Source organism: Felis catus, chromosome B1 (genome assembly GCF_018350175.1).
Source record: "Felis catus isolate Fca126 chromosome B1, F.catus_Fca126_mat1.0, whole genome shotgun sequence".
NCBI classification, from domain to species: Eukaryota; Metazoa; Chordata; class Mammalia; order Carnivora; family Felidae; genus Felis; species Felis catus.
The window spans coordinates 156,824,044-156,842,283 of record NC_058371.1 but is presented as its reverse complement, the minus strand read 5'-3'; positions in this window follow the sequence as shown (position 1 = coordinate 156,842,283).

Sequence of the window (18,240 nt, the reverse complement as noted above, 5' to 3'; positions counted from 1 at the left end):
AAAACTGATTTTACACCTGTCCTTCCTCAGAAAATTTGCAGTTTTTTTTCCTTGTGGTTGTTTGTTGTTGTTCTTGTTGTTTGATTTTTAACATGGCAATTAATTGGGATATACTGACTTTCAAACAGAACTGGTATTGTTCCATTTTTGTTTTTCAGCCTTTAGCTTATTCTGTTACATAGCTATGAAATACAGTCAGGGTTATGCAAAATAGCTGTCAATTTTCAAATTGAGAAAGTGAAAATTCAAATGAATTTGTTTACTTTTTATTGAACTATCATATAGGTACAGAAAAGTGCACTAGTCATAAGTGCATGATCTCAATAAATTTTTCCACATACAATGCCCAAATGTAACCCCTAGTTAAAGTCATCATATAGCACGTCACACCTCTTAAGTTTTCCTTTACCCTCTGCCAATCAGTATTAACCCCAAACTAACCACTATTCCGGATTATACTATCAATTAGTAGTGCCTGTTCTTAAACTTCAAATACATAAAGTCATTCTGGCTTCTCTCGCTCCAAATAATGTCTCTGAGATTCATCAATGCTTTAGAGTCTATCACGAGATGAATCTTATTTTGTTTCTAAGTGCAGCTTCATTTTATAATATACCATATTTTATTTATCCTCTTGACGGAATTTCAAGCTATTTCATTTTTGTCTCTTAAGTGTAAAGCTGTAATAAATATTCTTGTATTCATGTCTTTTGCTGAACATATGCACCATTTTCACTTGTTAATAAACCTAAGAGTGAAATTGTTAGTCATAGAGTAAGCATTCAGTTAAATTTAGTAAATAATGCCAAACTGTGTTCCAAAGTATTGATACATTTAACACTCAAATAGCAATACATATGAGTCCAATTGCTTTGCAAATTCACCAGCACTTGGTATCAGCAGTCATTCATTTTTTAACTATTGGGTAAATGGGTAAGAGAATCTCATTGTGGTATTAATTTGCATTTCATTGAGAAGTAATGATATTCACACGTTTATTGACTATATGAATGGCCTCTTTTTTGATGTATCTATGAAGTTTTTTACTCATTAAAAAAATCAGGTCTTGTATCTTTCTCTGATTTTTAGGAAATCTTAATATATTCTGTATTTGAGTTCTGTGTCAAATCTATCATCTATCTATCCATTTATTTATCTACATATGGATGTTCTAAATGATTTGAGGTTCAATGAGGCTTACTTTATGGTAGTTCTTTTTGAATCTTGTTTAAAAAAATCTTTGCTTACATCAAAGATCATACAAATATTTTCCCATATTTAATCCAAAGCTTTATTGTTTCTCACTTCATGTTTAGGTTTATTGTTCTTTTTTAAAAATGTTTATTTATTTACTTTGAGAGAGAAAGCACAAGTGCGAGCAAACTGGGGAGGGGCAGAGAGAGAAGGAGAGAGAGAATCTCAAGCAGGCTCCATGCTGTCAGCCCAGAGTCCAACAGGGTGTCAAATTACAAACTGTGAGATCATGACCTGAGCCAAAAGCAAGAGTAGGACCCTCAACCGACTGTGCCACCCCGATGCCCCTAGATTTAAGATTCTTTTCAAAATAATTTTAAGGTACAGTATGAGGAAAATGTTTGTGCTTCCAAAGGAAAGTCAAAGTTATCCTGCACCATTTATTCAAAATACCATTTTTCCCCTCAGTGAATGTCTCTGGAATCTTTGTGGGAAGTCAAACTTAACTGATTTTTTTTATAATATTTCATTATTATATTGCCTACCCTGTACCTTCTAAGTATTCCACCAGAGTCTGTAAAGATTACTCAGGAAAACCATACACATATGCACACAGAATGAGATACAGATTGAGAAAAAGGAAAAACTTACTGCATTCGTAAGAATGCATTTGCCAGTTTATATCAACCATATGAAAGAAAAGCAAAAACGTGTCCATATGCAGTCAGAGTGATCTTTCAAAAGCATGTAGCTGATAATAATACTCTCCTGATCACACATATCTTGTGGCTTTCCATTTCATTTGGCCCAATGTTTTACCATGAGCATTTAGCTTGTACATAGGGTGGTCTGTGACAAACTCCAATCTCCTCTCAAACCACTTTCCTCTCTCACTCTCTTCCTTTATGACTCTCGATGCAATAGCCACACTAATTTTTTTTTTTTTCTCGTACAGGCATTGTTTTCAACTTAGAGCCTTTAAAAAGTCAATATTTCACCCGGAATGATTATACCCAGGCTTGTGATTTGCTGAATCAGTTCCGTTATTCTACTCACAGTATACATTTCCAATTCAGAGACACCATGGTTCACCAAGTCTAAAATCTCTACCCTCATGCATATCAGCCCAACCATACCTTACCTACCTCAGGATCTTTCTATTACATCCTTCCATTTTATTTTGTTAAAGAGTTTGTCAGCCTCTGACATGATCTCATTCATGTATTCAGCTCACACTCACATGTTTTTATTATTGCCTATGCATTTGTCTATTTTTATTTTGTATAATAATATTTCTTGTAGATTGTATTTATTGACAACATACATCTTTATTTAGGCCCAAGAAAATATAACTGTGAAGTAAAAACTATCAAATACTATCAGAGTAACTTATTTTAATAAAAAGGTAGTTTTTCTTTCTTTCTTTCTTTCTTTCTTTCTTTCTTTCTTTCTTTCTTTCTTTCTTTCTTTCTTTCTTTCTTTCTTTCTTTCTTTCTTTCTTTCTTTCTTTCTTTCTTTTAAAATACACTGCCAGGGGTGCCTGGGTTGCTCAGTCAGTTAAGCATCTGACTCTTGATTTTGGCTCAGGTCATGATCTCACCATTCGTGGGTTTGAGCCCCATCTTCGGCTCTGTGCTTACAACACACATCCTGCTTGAGATTCTTTCTCTCCTTCTCTCTACCCCTCCCCTGCTTGCATGCTCTCTCTCTCTCTGTCTAAAGTAAATAAATAAGCTTACAAAATTCACTGTGAAATGTAAAACAAACCAAATATAGCGACTTTTCTAATCATTTTAGGCAAGGCTGATTATGTAAAAAACCTTTGGTGTCTTCCTATCTAGACACTAGACACTTTAATGAAGTATCAATACAGAATGCTTAAATACTATGCAAATGGAAAAGACCTATATAATAGCTTAGGATCTTTGTTTGTCTATCTTTTAAATAATATGTGTGCACCATGCATGCATGTGGACCTATGCGTGTGTATAGGTGTGTGTGTTTCCCTTTAGAATCTAGGCTCCCTGGGAGCAGCTATGGTTTTTATTGTGAGGGTCAGATGGTGCTTGACATATAGAACTTGCTATATAAACATCTGTGAAACTCATAAATTAATTGGAATCTTAATTTTAAGTGAGTCCTAATCAAAGTGAACAAACCAAATATTATTTTTAACATGCTTCTTCCTACACATTACGGACTTAAAAAAAAACTGTATAATTCTTCTCCCCTCCATGTCCACCCTGTGACTGTTCTACCATGAAATAATCACATCTAATTTTTCAATAATTTTAGAGATCTCAATGAGGCTCATTTTCATTCTCATCATTAAACATATTCAAATATTTCATTTCTTTTTTAAAGATAGGTGGTAAAATCATTAAAGTACCCTTTTATAGAGAGAAAGCAATATACAGTGGCAGATAACAGCTTTTTCTTATTAACAGGATGGGCAAGATGAAACTTGCCTTCGTTTCCTTATCTATGAAAACAGAACATTAGACCTTCTCTTTCCAGTCAATTCCTGCTCTAACATTCTTTGATTTTATGCATTTAAAATGAATAACAAGGTACTTACTGATATTCTTCATGCTAAGTTGAGCTCTTACTTTGGATTAGCAAGAACAATGCTGGTGGCTTCAAATCTTCTTACCATGGAAAAGGCTGGCATTCGTCCAAATGGCTGCTTCTCCTGCCCGGGATACAAATATCCAATAGTGAGCAAATGTAAATGTTCCCTTTACTATAGCTTCAGCAGTGTTTTCCCAGAGTCGGTGACGAAAGAGACACACTTTCAATAGTGGTAGCAACTTCTTGGCAGTGACTAGAATGAGTTAGGCTCTTAGCAGTTTCTACTCAAACAGGAAAACTGAGGAGCCTCTGGCAAAGACAGAAGACGTTAGAGCCAGCCAGGAAATAAGATCTTACAGGACTATGGAGGGGAAAACAGAGAAAGGCAAGCCACATCTTTCATTGTGAAAAACTGGATAGCTGATAGTGAGGAAAATGAAGCAGAAGTAATTTTTAAGATGTGTAAAAGAAAACTTCTACTTTATTGAAGAAAACTTCAGTGTCCCAAATGTGATAAAGTGAACAGTTAACGACAGAGGATATCAGCAAGGTGTTGTTCTCCCAATGGGATAAGAAAGAAAAATCAGCTGGGGCAAAGCACCATTTTAAGAGAGAAGGTTTTAGTTTGTTTGTTTGTTTCTTTGTTTGTTTAAGCAACGGGTTAGGCTTTCTGGGAAACAGCATTTTTAAATTGGAAAACTGTCTTTTTAATAGAATACTTTGAGTCTATCTTATCAGAGAATAGACTTGTTATCAAGAAATTGTAAGGCTTTTGTATGACTTTTTAAGCCAACAGCTTTGGATACTATATTTGTGTGTGTGTGTGTGTGTGTGTGTGTGTGTGTGTGTGTGTGTGTGTGTGTGTTTCTACCAAACAATTAACTATTTCCTTGATTCTACAGTATAGGGTTTTTATTAGTAACATTAGAAAATGCCTCATAATAGAAGCAGAGTATAATTAATTAATCTTGATTTTTTTCTATATATTAAAGTCTCCAGTGTTGTTGATTTAAAAGCCCTTGTTGTGATGAGCACCAGGTGTTCAAGCCCTGCATTGGGCTCTCTGATGTCAGCACAGAGCCTGGAGCCTGGTTTGGATCCTCTGTCCCCCTCTCTCTGTCCTTTCCTCTCTCTCTCTCTCTCTCTCTCTCTCTCTAAAATAAAACATTAAAGAAAGAAATTTATTAAAAAGTACGATTAGGGGGAGCTAATCTTGAAAAATGAGTAGTTCTAGAAAAGAAAGTAAAAAGAAAGCATAGGATAATAAAAGATATGTACTTTAACTTTGCTTTGTTTTTTTTTTCTGCACTTAGGTGATACTGAATTCTTGTAAAGACTCGCTATGGTGAAAGTCAAATAAACAAATTTTTTTGGTCTTTCTTTTTCGTGTATTTTTTAACACAGTAAAAGCAAATGCCTTTGTACAAGTAAGAAAATGTTTATTAAAATGATGAATAAATTTTAAAAACCTATAGGAAACTAGAAAAAAATTAAACTGAAAGTAAGCAGGAAAAAGTATGTAGTAAGGATTACAGCAGAAATCAATTAAATTGAAACAGGAAATCAAAAGAGAATATCAATAAAACCAAAAGATGGTTCTTTGAAAAGATCAATAAAATCAGTATGTGTCTAGTCAGGCTAACTATTAAGAAGAAAGAAAGAAAGAAAGAAAGAAAGAAAGAAAGAACGAAAGAACGAACACTGTGAAAATCTTTTCAGAAAACATAGGCTAAATCCTCATGATATTGGATTTGACAAAGGATTCTTAAGTATGACATCAAAAGCACAAAGTTACAACAACAGAAAAGCAGACAAATTGCACTTCATTAAAATTTAAAAAATAGTATGTTTTTGAATAGACATCATTAACAGGGTGGAAGGCAAGTCAAAAACTAGAAGAAAAAATTTGTAAATCATATTCAAGAGAAGAGAGTTGTATCAAGGAAAACACTCTTAGAACTCAACAGTAAAGAGACAACCTAATGTAAAAATGGACAAAGGATATGAATCAACATTTCTCCAGGAAAGATATACAAATGGTCAATATACACATGAAAAGATGGTTAACACCATCAGTCATCAGAAAAATGCAAATCATAACCTTATGAGAAAGCACTTTATGATATTAAGATGACTACAATAAAAACATCAGATAATAATAAAGTTTGGTGAGGATGTGGAGAAACTGGAATCTTCACACACTGCTGGATGGAATATAAAGTGGTACAGCCACAGTTTCTAAAATAGTTAAGCACAGAGTTGCCACACGACCCAGCCATTCCATTCCTAGGTGTACAAAGAGCCACAAGAGAAATGAAAACATATATCAACACAAAACCTGCACCTAAATGTTTATAGTTAGTAGCATTTTTCATATTTCCAACAGCTGGAAACAATTGAAATATCCATGAATCAGGAAATGGATAACAACAATGTTGTATCTCCATACAATAGAATGTTATTCAGTCATGAAAAGGAATGAAATACTGATTCATGCTCATGATGGGTGAACCTTGAACATATTACGCTAAATGAAAGAAGTCAGTCACAAAAGATCACATTATGTGATTCTTTTCAAATAGGGATATCTACAAACATAGAATGCTGGAAGCTGAGCTATCCCAGCCTGATGCCAAGGCCCAGGCATGGATTGGTGACTGCAAGGCGGCCCACCGACACTGAAGCTTCTTGTACTCCCACTTTTATGTAATCTGGCCTTAATAAAGTACCTGGAAAACAGAAAAGGCATAGGTTCCGCAAGAAAATTGTGCAGCCCTACATTTAGCCTTTGCCATCCCCTATGGAGACACCTCTACTTACAGAAAGGATAGCCTCATACATTTGCCAGCAAAGGAGGCCAACAAAGGAGAGACACGGATTTGAAAACCCCACTCCGGTAACTAAGGAGTGTATCTCTGGGCACAGGTGATTTCAACCCCTAGGCCCACCTGGCCCCCAGGAGGCATTCCAGATGATGATGATTGAACCTAGTCGGTTAAGGTACAGAATGGTTCATTAGTTTCTAGGTGCATTGTCTCTCTGAGAATGTATGAAGCATGGGTTTCTAAGGCTTTTTCAGCCCCTTCCTGGCACCTTGGACTGAGGCAAACACATTGTTCTTCTGGCTTCAAGTGGTTCAGGAGAAACAACTAGGAGTTCATGTCCCTGTAACTGTTGCACTTGAGGTGTCGAGAAATGGAGGACCTTTCAGGGGAACAGCAAAGCAAATGCCTTATAGATTATAGATAAACGCAGATGCATAATGGAATAATGTAAGAAATCAATCAATAATCAAAGGGTATGAGGGAACATTACGAGAAAATCTCCATGTTATTTCTTAAAGGTTGATTACACATAGAAACATTTTCAACATTAGGTAATGTTAGAAAAATATAGATGACGTATGCTACAAGGAAATCACTAGCAAATATAATGCCACGTTTGCTACAATAAATCGGCCAGTTCAACACACTGCTGTTGTCTGTGTCCATTTTTGTTTTTGTATTTTATTTTAGTTTTGTTTTATTTTCATTTTTCGCTGATGCCGTTTATCCTTCGGGAACCCCTGGTTGCTGGAGCTGGTCTCTGGCAACAGAAAGTAGATTAGTGATTGTTTAGAGGTGGGGAGAGGGAAGAATAGCTAAAGTAGCAGGGCGATAGCTAAAGGGCACAGGGTGTCTATTTGAAGTGATGAAGAAGGTCTAAAACTGACTGGTAAAGTTGGCACATGTCTGTGAGTATGCTAAAAAGCACTGAACTGTACACTTTAAATGAGTAAATTGTATGGTATGTAAATTGTAAGGCTATTTTTTAAAATCACAAAACATATTTGGATTGAGCTGTTGTAATAAAAACAAAAAAGCAAAAAGAAAAAGAGAGAAAGAAAAAGAAAGCAACAGAAAGCAAGCAAGCAAGCAAAGGAAGCCCTTCAGAATGTATATAAGCCAGAAGTCAAAGGTCATTGGCATAGTGCAAGCAGAAAAACTCTGCAATTAAAAGTTATTCTTGGGCACCTGGGTGGCTTCAGTTAAACATCTGACTTTTGATTTTGGCTTGGTTCGTGATCTCAGAGTCATGAGATCTAGCTCTGCTCCGTGCCCAGCAAGAGCTCACTTGGGATTTTCTCTCTCTCCTTCTCCCTGTTCCCCTCCCTGGCTCTTGCAAGCATCCCACCCTCTCTCTCTCTCAAAAAAGAAAAAGAAAAAAAAAAGTCATTCAAAGATCCAGATTCCTTCTATTTGTCCTGTTCTTCACAGTGGTGTTTTTCTCACCTACATGGTTCAAATGAGCTCATCTTCACTTACCAGTCCAGCCAACGGAAACGGGGTAAAAAGTTTAACGATCTTGAATTTTAAGATGATCTGGAAATTGCACAGATTACTTTCCCTAATAAGCCATTGGACCAAACTTCAATGTCCAAAACTGGCCCTAAGAAAGGCTGGGAAATCTGAGCAATCATATACCCAACTAAAACATGGAAGTTGTACTGTGAAAAGGAGAGAGAAAGAGAGAGTTGGTTGTTTGTACCATATCTTATCTGTTTAAAATCTTCAAATGTTACTCTAAGTACAACAAAATACAAATTCCTAACCATGACCTAGATTTTCTCACCTCTCTGACCTCATCCCTGACCACTGTCCTCTTTGCTAATTACACCAATCCAAACTTTCTATTCCCTTCTGTGCCTATATCAAACTTTTTTTTTTTTTTTTTTTTAATTTAGGACCTTTACATGTTGTCATTTGCTATTCCTTGCGTTGGTAACACATTCATATTCTCTCATGGCTGGGTCTTCCTCCTCACTCAGTTTTGAAGTTTTCAGAGACATTTTTCCTGACCACCCAAACTAAATTATACTAATTGCTATTGTTCTCATTACCTTTTGTTCCCTCTACAATAGTAATAACCAGTAAGTGTAATTAGTGCTTCCAAAATAGTCTCATTTATTTACCTAACATTTTACCCACAAAACGTAATCTCAGTAAGAATCAAGATTTTATATTTGTCATAGTCCTGATATGACACAAACAGTGCATAATTATTTGCAGAATGAGTGAATAAAAATGATAATGAATGTGATAGTAACGGTAGTCCATGGAACCAAAAAAGCACAAAGAATTCTTTATCTAGAGTTGGGAGTGAGGAGGAAAGGTTTCTTGGAAGAAATATCCAGAGACCTAAAGTATGCTTTTAAATGTAGCTAGCCAAAGGAAAGGTAAAAGAAACAACTGAAAAGTTTTAGTGATGAAAAAAATCATTCAGGAATCTTAAAGAAGTATACTGGAGTATAAAATATACCGCAAGGAAGGAGATGTTAAAATCAAGACCGGAGAGGTAAAATCAGGGACATGGTATAACAAAATTGTTTATAGAGTGGTTGTCACAATGTAGAATAAGTCTACCCTCATCACATGTCATGTTTAGTTTTACTCAGACTATTAAAGGACTTCACATAGGTTAAAAAAAAAGTATATCTCACAAATGTAAATTAGCCTATCATAATTTTATATTTAAATTTTTGTTTAATGCTTATTTTTGAGAGACTGTGAGCTGGGGTGGGGGGGGGGTGGGCGGTGCAGAGAGAGAGGGAGACACAGAAACCAAAGCAGGATCCAGGCTCTGAGCTGTCAGCACAGAGCCCAACGCAGGGCTGGAACTCAAGGACGCAAGATGTTGACCTGAGCCAAAGTCAGATGTTTAACCGACTGAACCATCTAGGTGCCCAGCCTTTCATAATTTTAGACTTTCAAATAACATTGTTTCACAGTGTCTTGTTTCTTTGTCTTATTCTACCAAAATGGTCTCCTCCAGGTGTTTACAACATAGAATGCTAGAACATTCTGTGCCAAACATTATGAAAGAAACAGTTGTAGCACTTTATGCCCAAGTACAGGCGTATAGGACCTGGGTATAAAATGCTCATTGCAACAGGCGAAAGAAAATGTCTCTGAAAATACTACACATGGAAGAAACAGAATCCTTGTAATCCCAAAATTTCCATGGCAGACATTTAATTTGCTTTTTTCAACAGTAGCTTAATCTTTTAATACCTATGTTCCTTTAACAATGCATAAAGCTGCTCAAAAGTCAGGGCTGAATAGTGTCCTTGTAAAGCTTCCTAGGAGAACTGTTGCTAATAGCCCAGTAGTGGAGGTTTTTTTGTCCCCCCCCCCCCCAAGGTATTCAGAGCCAGAGGCTTGAATAAAGGCAGATGGAGCTCACCTTTTATCCTTCTGATGGGAGAGCACCGAGGACTGGCTTTGCACTGATCTTCGGAATGAGATGAAAGAGCCTCTTCTCTATTATGCATCCACATTTTACCTCGCTTTTTTTTAATGCTAGGGGACACTACATTAGAGAGCATATTTCCAGACACATCAGGATAGGACTGAAGCTCCAAAATGAAAATGTGTACCAGCCTCACTGTTCAAATTTAAATTATTTACCTTCATCATTTAATTATTTATGATTAGAATGAGGCTTAAACTTTTGATTTCAAATATAAGTTCCCGTCCTTTTTTATACTTTTCAAAGAAATATGTATATTTTTTCCAGGAATAACACTCCTCAGAGAGTTTCCTAATCATTTCTGAGACAATCAGATGTTGCCATCCACAGAAAGTGAGGACCGGGTTTCTCTGCTGCTATGGCTGTAGGCTGCTTCTCATGTGCCATCTTGACTTGCAGGAAGTCTCTGTTCTCCTTTGGGGGACATTCCTGCCCCCAGGAATCCCTCACAGCAGCATCTGGAAAAGGTGTGAGGACTTCCTCTGTCTTCAAACCAGGTGTGAGGTAGGCCCTTCCCTTTACTCTCCCAAGGTACAGCAGTGATGCGACACTAACTAGTCATGAACTTGACTGAAAGTTCAGGAAGAATGAAGGGAGCTATCACAGGGGAAATAACTTAAAACTACTCCATGGACACCATCCACTCAGGCTTGATACTCCTCTAAGTCCATACTCATGGAATTCTCATCTACAGTCATAGATATGCTTCAGTCTCCCCTACTTTCCAGGGCAGCCACACTGTCTCCACATTCAAAGTTTAGAAAATATTTTTCTTACCTTTAGTTTAAAACCTGTTTTCTTGGCCCATTACTCGTGGCTTTCCAGAGTAATTAAGAAGCAGAGGGTAATTTCCCTTCCAGAAAATCTGTTCTTTCACACATAGGAATACTCTGTAGACTTCTGGCTCCAGCGGAATGTAGCCCAACATTATTTTTTTCCCAAAGTCTTCGTGAACCAGGTTTAAATAAAAAGCTACATGAAGGACATTAGCAGCCCGGTTCAGCTGCAGCGGCATCAAAACTCAGTCCAGTTTTTTCACCATTTCTGCTCATTGACAACTCTAAAAAATTTGGGGCCCAGAATCACTCGCCTAGGCATTAATATAACAGACTGTGGTCAGTTGTTATATTTTATACTTCATAATAATTAACAACATGATCGGTAAAAACTCTCCAACAGGTCATATGTTGAACATGAAATGATTCAATTTTCCTCAGACTTCAGGGATTCGAAAAACAATTTCCACTTAGAGATTCACCTTTCAGTCAAGTCCATTTCACATTTATATTTCACATTCTTATGATGGGCTTTTGAGCAAATATTGTGACAAATACCCTGCTTTGTTCTGAATAGTTTGCAAATAGAGGGGTCATTTCACTTCACTTGGCTGTGGATAGATAAGAACAACTTGCAGAATGATGTATCAATGTCCATCTGGCCTTCTTTTTGCTCTCAGTTCCTTTGAAAAGAGTCAGCTAAAATCATAATTCATAAAACATTTTAAATACCTCGAATAATAATGTTCACATTAAAACCTTAGACCACATCACCTTACATAGAAAGAATAATCTCCTTCATCCATTTCCTTTAAAACTTGAAAATGAAGTTTAGGGACACAATATCAGTATTCTCACTTAAAGTGAACATCTTATGGACCCAGTATTTCACTTGAAAAATAGAGAAGGAGGTTTTATAGATGAAAAATATATATGTAGATAAAGAGAGAGATATAGTGAATGATATAAAATATAAAGAAGAAATTCCTTTGTTGGGGGGATTAAATTAACATCATCAAATACAGAGTGTTTTTGTTTTTAAATACCAATATTAAGTACCAGCAATTAAATGACCCACCCAAAACATGTTCAAAAATAAGTATGTAAAACTTTCTGATTTTACAAACATTCTCATGATTCTCATACATGAACTAGAGAATTGGCTCATACAGGTTTATGTAGGTCAAATACACACAGGTCTAATATTGTCTCGTCCTTTAAAAGTGGAGCCTTCTTGTACAAAGAGTGTCACTGTGACTTGTGGATTGTGGGGTGTTGCCTAAATAGAGTGATCATAAATCATCATTGTAAACCAGGATAATTTTTAGAGTAACAGGAGTGCTGTTTATAATTACACCAAAGGGAACCATGGATACCGTAGGTAGATCTTCTACCACTAACCTATACTCTTCTTTGCAAACAAGTCAGCTATTATCATTTTTTTTTTACTATGTCACATATCAGCTATCATTTTAGCAGAATGTTCTTTGAATGTCTCACATTTTCACAAGTTATCACTCTTCTACCTAGCCCTAATATTAAGTGAAATCCCACATGAAACACATGGCATTGACTATAAAGTTAACTCTTCCCTCACTTATGCAACATATAATTATGGCTGGCTCTTCCTTAAACTTTGGAAGCAACTACCTTTTGCCAGTAAAGAAGAAAGATGTAGGATCTGTTAAACTTCCTCTTTTTCTTTGTTAACACTCAAGTTTTTATTTTAATTCCAGTTAGTTAACATATAGTGTAATATTAGATATTAGTTTCAGTAGAATTTAGTGATTCATCACTTACATTTAACACCCTCCCTAAGCTTGTTAACACAAAATATATGAAGGTCCACATGCTATTGTACTCCACTGTTACAATAGTAATTTGAATACATCCATGGAGTAGTTTTCAGTTAAGATTCTTCGCTGTTAAACAAAAATATTAGAGAAACTTTAATAAAATATTATGTAATAACGAAATATATACTGTTTAAATAAAATACTACCAGATGTGAAATGTACAGTTAAAACATGAGGCCAAAGTTCCAAAAGGTACTTTCACTTTAGAAGATAACATAGGGGCGCCTGGATGGCTTCGTCGGTAGAGCGTCTGACTTCGGCTCATGTTGTGATCTCTATGCTGACAGCACAGAGCCTGGAGCCTGCTTCTGATTCGGTGTCTCCCTCTCTCTCTGCTCCTCCCCCACTCATGCTCTGTCTCTCTCTCTCTCTCAAAACTAAATAAACATTAAAAAAAATTAGAAGAAAACATAAATGTGGATTACATACCATAAAATAGCAGTAAACTGGGAGGCATTTCTTGGTGAATGTAATCCTAAGAGGTATAAAGAAATTATTTCTTCTGAATGATACAAAAAGTCACCTGTAATAAAATCTGCCTTTTATCTAGTGTCTGTTCGCCCTCATAGTAATAACACTCTGATTCTCTTTTAGGAAATCATCCCTAATTCACTTGCAGGTCATGTAGTCTTTTTTTTATTATTATTAATTTCTTTAACATGTATTCATTTTTGAGAGAGAAAGACAGAGCACAAGCAGGGGAGGGGCACAGAGAGAAAGGGAGACACAGGATCCTAAGCAGGCTTCAGGCTCTGAGCTGTCAGCACAGAGCTGGACATGGGGCTCTAACTTAGGAACCATGAGAGCACAACCTGAACAAAAGTCCGAAGCTTAACCAACTGGACCACCCAGGTGCCCCAGGTCATGCAGTCTTAATAGGATTTACTCTCTCCTTCCCTGGTCCCATTTTCTGGCTTCAGAAATAAACCCATGACCAAGGCCAAGCCAAACAACAGTGTACAGGTCCTTGGGCACATTCATTGTTTTAAGGTGAGCACGTGGCTCAAGTCAAGCCAATGAGACTCAGTTCTGGCTCCTGAAAATACAAGTGCCCTCTCACTGATGAGACCTTCAGGCTGCCATTTCCAAAATTCATCACACAGACAGAACTCCTCTGAAACTGAAAGCAGTTTAGAAAAGAAGGATGAGGTGGAGAAGGAGGAGAGGAGGAGGAAGACTGAAAAGGTTTGATCTGCTAATATCATTTCTGTAATTGTAGGCAGATGTGGCTAAAGAAAACTTGCTGTAATTTTTAGTTGTGCAAAATAGTAAACTGTTCCTTTTTCATTGTTTGTTTTTCTCCTTTTCTTTTCTTTCTTCTTTTTTTTTTTTTTTCTAAAACTAACATTTTGTTTTGTTCTGTTTTATAATCAAGATTCCAGACCAGGCTAATGCCTCATCAGAAAGGAGGTAAGATTAAATTTCAGTATACAGAGAGAGGTGATGTTATTTCAGCCAGGAGGGCGATGTAAACAAGGGAAAGGATCCAGGAAGACATGCTTAATATGGGGGTGTACCTGGAATACAGCATGGGGAAAAGGGGTATCATAGTTAAAAATATGCTGCACAGAGAAGTCAGTGGCAAGATTGTGCACATTCTTCAATGTCAGAAACAAAAGTTAGAATTTTATTCTGCAGGCAAAAAAATGTGTCACAGACTATTTTAGATAGAGAAGGAGAATGACATGATTAGCTCTGAAACCTTGGAAGATTATGCTGACAACATTATATAGAATGGTTTTAGAAGAGGAAATTCTAGAGAAAGAGTTGCAGGGTCATGGGGCTGACATAGAGGGATTAAGCACTTTTGTGATGGAGCTGTACCCAGAGGAGATAAAACATAAAGAGATGATAAACTCTTTTGCTTAACTCAGGACTTCCCCACTTACAGGGTCCTGCCATTCCTTTTTGCTTAATGTGACAACAGAGCATATTAAAGATCGTGATAGGTTGATGTTAGTGAAAACTGATATGTAAAACTCATGAAACAGAGTATTAGAGTGTCTGTGCTCCTGTGCTCAGTTATTAATAAATAGAAACAAAAGACATCAGAGACTTCTCACATTAAATGCAGTTAATAATGCACTAAATATCCATTTGTCCACAGAAAAAAAAGAATGTGTGTGCGTGTGTGTGTGTGTGTGTGTGTGTGTGTGTTACCTAAAGTTTATGGATGATGGTACCATCATAAACTGATTCAAAACTCATGTATTATAGTCTGAAATGTCATTTGAAATGATACCTCCCTTTCCGAAATCTCTGTTGAATCTTTGATTAGGTCTAAAAATAGGTAAAAAAAAAAAAAAAAAGTATTGTGAAGAGTCCATTTCAATTCAGTTTGTTTTACTGAAACCACAACTCTCTCTGTGTGATGGTAAGAACATTTAGAAGGTTACAGTTGCACAAAATTCCAGGTCAAAATTAAAGTTTAAATTAGGGCACTAGTAAAGGAATTAAAAATATGTGTAGGTGGATATGAGGGCCATAAAAGATATAGAATAGTCAAAATTTCAAATGATTTGCTTACATTTGAAAAATGATCATGATAACGAATTTCTGGAAAGAGATATATGTCTAATTGGGTATAATGATCTTATATATGTATGGCTCCTGGAATGACAAAGGCTCATCTCCTTAAAGAGTAAAAGACTAGACAAACCAATATTCTATGTGATCCAGAAATGTGGAGAGAAGGAAATATGATTATTAGGAAAGATTGATGAAACCTGGTGGAAGAGAGAGAAGGAATTGGGAATCATCAAAAAGTGCTTATAACATATGTGAATGCACTAAATTCATGTTTGAACCAATACAACCACTAAAATAAACAAAAATATAATAAATAAACACATGAAGAAATATATACATAGATAGTAAATCTAATAGTTATGAAGGAGAGGAACCTGAATTCTAAAACATTTCTCAAACACTACAAATGAAGTTGGGAAAGGTGGGTTACTGGTATTGACTCTCCAGAGAACCTATATATATACACACACACACATATATATAGGAACATATATATTCTCTCTATATATGTTCTATATATATATTCTCTACACATATATGTGTATATATACACATATATATGGGTGTATATATAAATAAAAATATATATATGTTCTATATATATATTCTATACACATATATGTATATATACACATATATATATTCTCTACACATATATGTGCATATATACATATATATATGGGTGTATATATATAAATAATATATATATATAAATAGAATATATATATATATATAAATAGAATACACACACACACACACACAGTTGATCCTTGAACATTATGAGCTTGAAATTTTGAAATTTTCAGGTCCACTTACATATGGATATATATATATATATATATATACATATATATATATATATATATATATATATGTTTATTTATTTATCTTGAAAGTGAGAGAGAGAGAGAGGAGGTGTGAGTGGGGAGGGCTCAGAGAGAGAAGGATAGAGAGAATCCCCAGCAACCTCTGCAGTGTGGAGCCTGACACAAGTCTTGATGCAGAGCTTGATCCCACAAACTGAAATCATGACCTGAGCCAAACCAGGAGTCTGACGTTTAACTCCCTGAGCCACACAGGTGCCCCACATGGTTATTTGTTGATAAATACAGTACAATACTGTAAAGTTATTTTCTCTTTTTTATAGTTTTCCTATTAACATTTTATTTTCTGTAGACTACTTTATTATAAGAATACAGTATATAATACTATGACATACACAAGAGGTGTTAATTGACTCTTTATGTCAACAGTAGACTTAATAATCAAGTTTTGGGGGAGACAGAAGTTATACATAGATATTCTACAGCACAGAGATTGGTGCCTCTAACTCCCATGTTGTTCAAGGGTCAATGGTATATATATATATATGGATGGGCTAAACACTTCAATTAAAAGAGACAAATCAGGGGTGCCTGGGTGGCTCAGTGGGTTAAGCATCCGACTCCTGATTTCTGCTCAGATCATGATCTTATGGTTCCCGGGGTTTGAACTTCATGTCAGGTTCTGCACTAACAGCACAGAGTCTGCTTATGATTCTCTCCCTCTCTCTCTCCCCCTCCCTCCTTTCTCTGTCTCACAATAAATAAATAAACTGAAAAAGAGTAAAATCAAAATAAAATTATGTATCATTAAGAGGAGAAATACATTGAAAATAAAATAAAACAAATAATAAATAGAGAGGGAGAGATTATAATGAACTAGCTCATGTGATTATGGAGGCTGACAAGTCCCAAGTCTGCAGGAGGAGTTGGTGAGTGGGAGAGTCAGGAGAAAGCCAGAGGCAGAGCTACAGTCTGAAGGCTGGCAGTCTCAAGACCCAGGAAGCACGCATGCTTCATTCAAGTCCAAAGGCAGGAAAAACATCAATGTCTGACTTGAAAGGCACAAAAGCAATCAGTTACGTAGGAGCAGTTATCTTCTACTTAGGGGGCAGGGGGGTCAGCTTGTTGTTCTATTCTGGGCTTCAACTGATGGGATGAGGCCCCATGCACATTGTGGGGAACAATCTGCTTTGCCCACTTAGATTTTAATCTCATCCAAAAACTTCCACCTAGAAACACCCAGAATAACATTTTACCAAATATCTGAGCACCTTATGTCCCAGTTGACCCATGAAATTAACTGTCAAAGTAAATAAAGGAAAAATAATACTGATGTAGCAAATAGAAAACATGTAGCAAGATGGAACACTTGATTTCAATCATATAAAAGTGATATTTAATATAGATGGCCTAAACCCTTCAGTTAAAGAAGAAAAAGCAAAATAAAACCGTGTCATTAAGAAGAGATAAACACTTAAAATAAGACATAGATAAATTAAAAGTAAAAATATTGAAAAGAAGATTTCTATGAAAATACAAATCAAGAAATCTGGACAATTATACTAATAGCAGACACAGTACATGCAATATGACCGGAGATACAGAAAGGTATTTCATAGCAGTAACATAGTAAAATCAAGTCAACAGCAACAACAAAGGACATTATAAACCTAAATATCGATTAACCTAGTATCGAAACCTAAAATAATACATAAAATATAAACTAACAGAACTGAAAGAACAAAGAGACTGATATAAAATTACAGGAGAGTCTGATATTTCATAGAACAAATACAGCAATGAATAAATATGTAGATTTCAAGAAGGCCAACAACTTAAACTAACATTTATAGATCATTACAAGGAACAGTTGTAGAATATAATTCTTTTCTAAGGACGAAGGAGTGGTCAGCAAGATAAACCATAAGCTGAGCCATAAAACATGTCTTGATAAATTTAAAAAAAGCTCAATCACACCGATTATGTCATCTCATGTTGATAAAGGTGGTTCTTCGGTAGTTAATTCAGATGTTAAGATTCTCCACTATACACTTGTAACCAATCTAAATTCACCTTTAAGTAATATATACATTTCATGCATAGCACTAACAGTATTCACAATTTCTACCTCCTGTTTATTATTTCTGTCATTCGTTTAACTTAGTCATATGCAATAATCACCCACTGTGTTTGTAATATCAT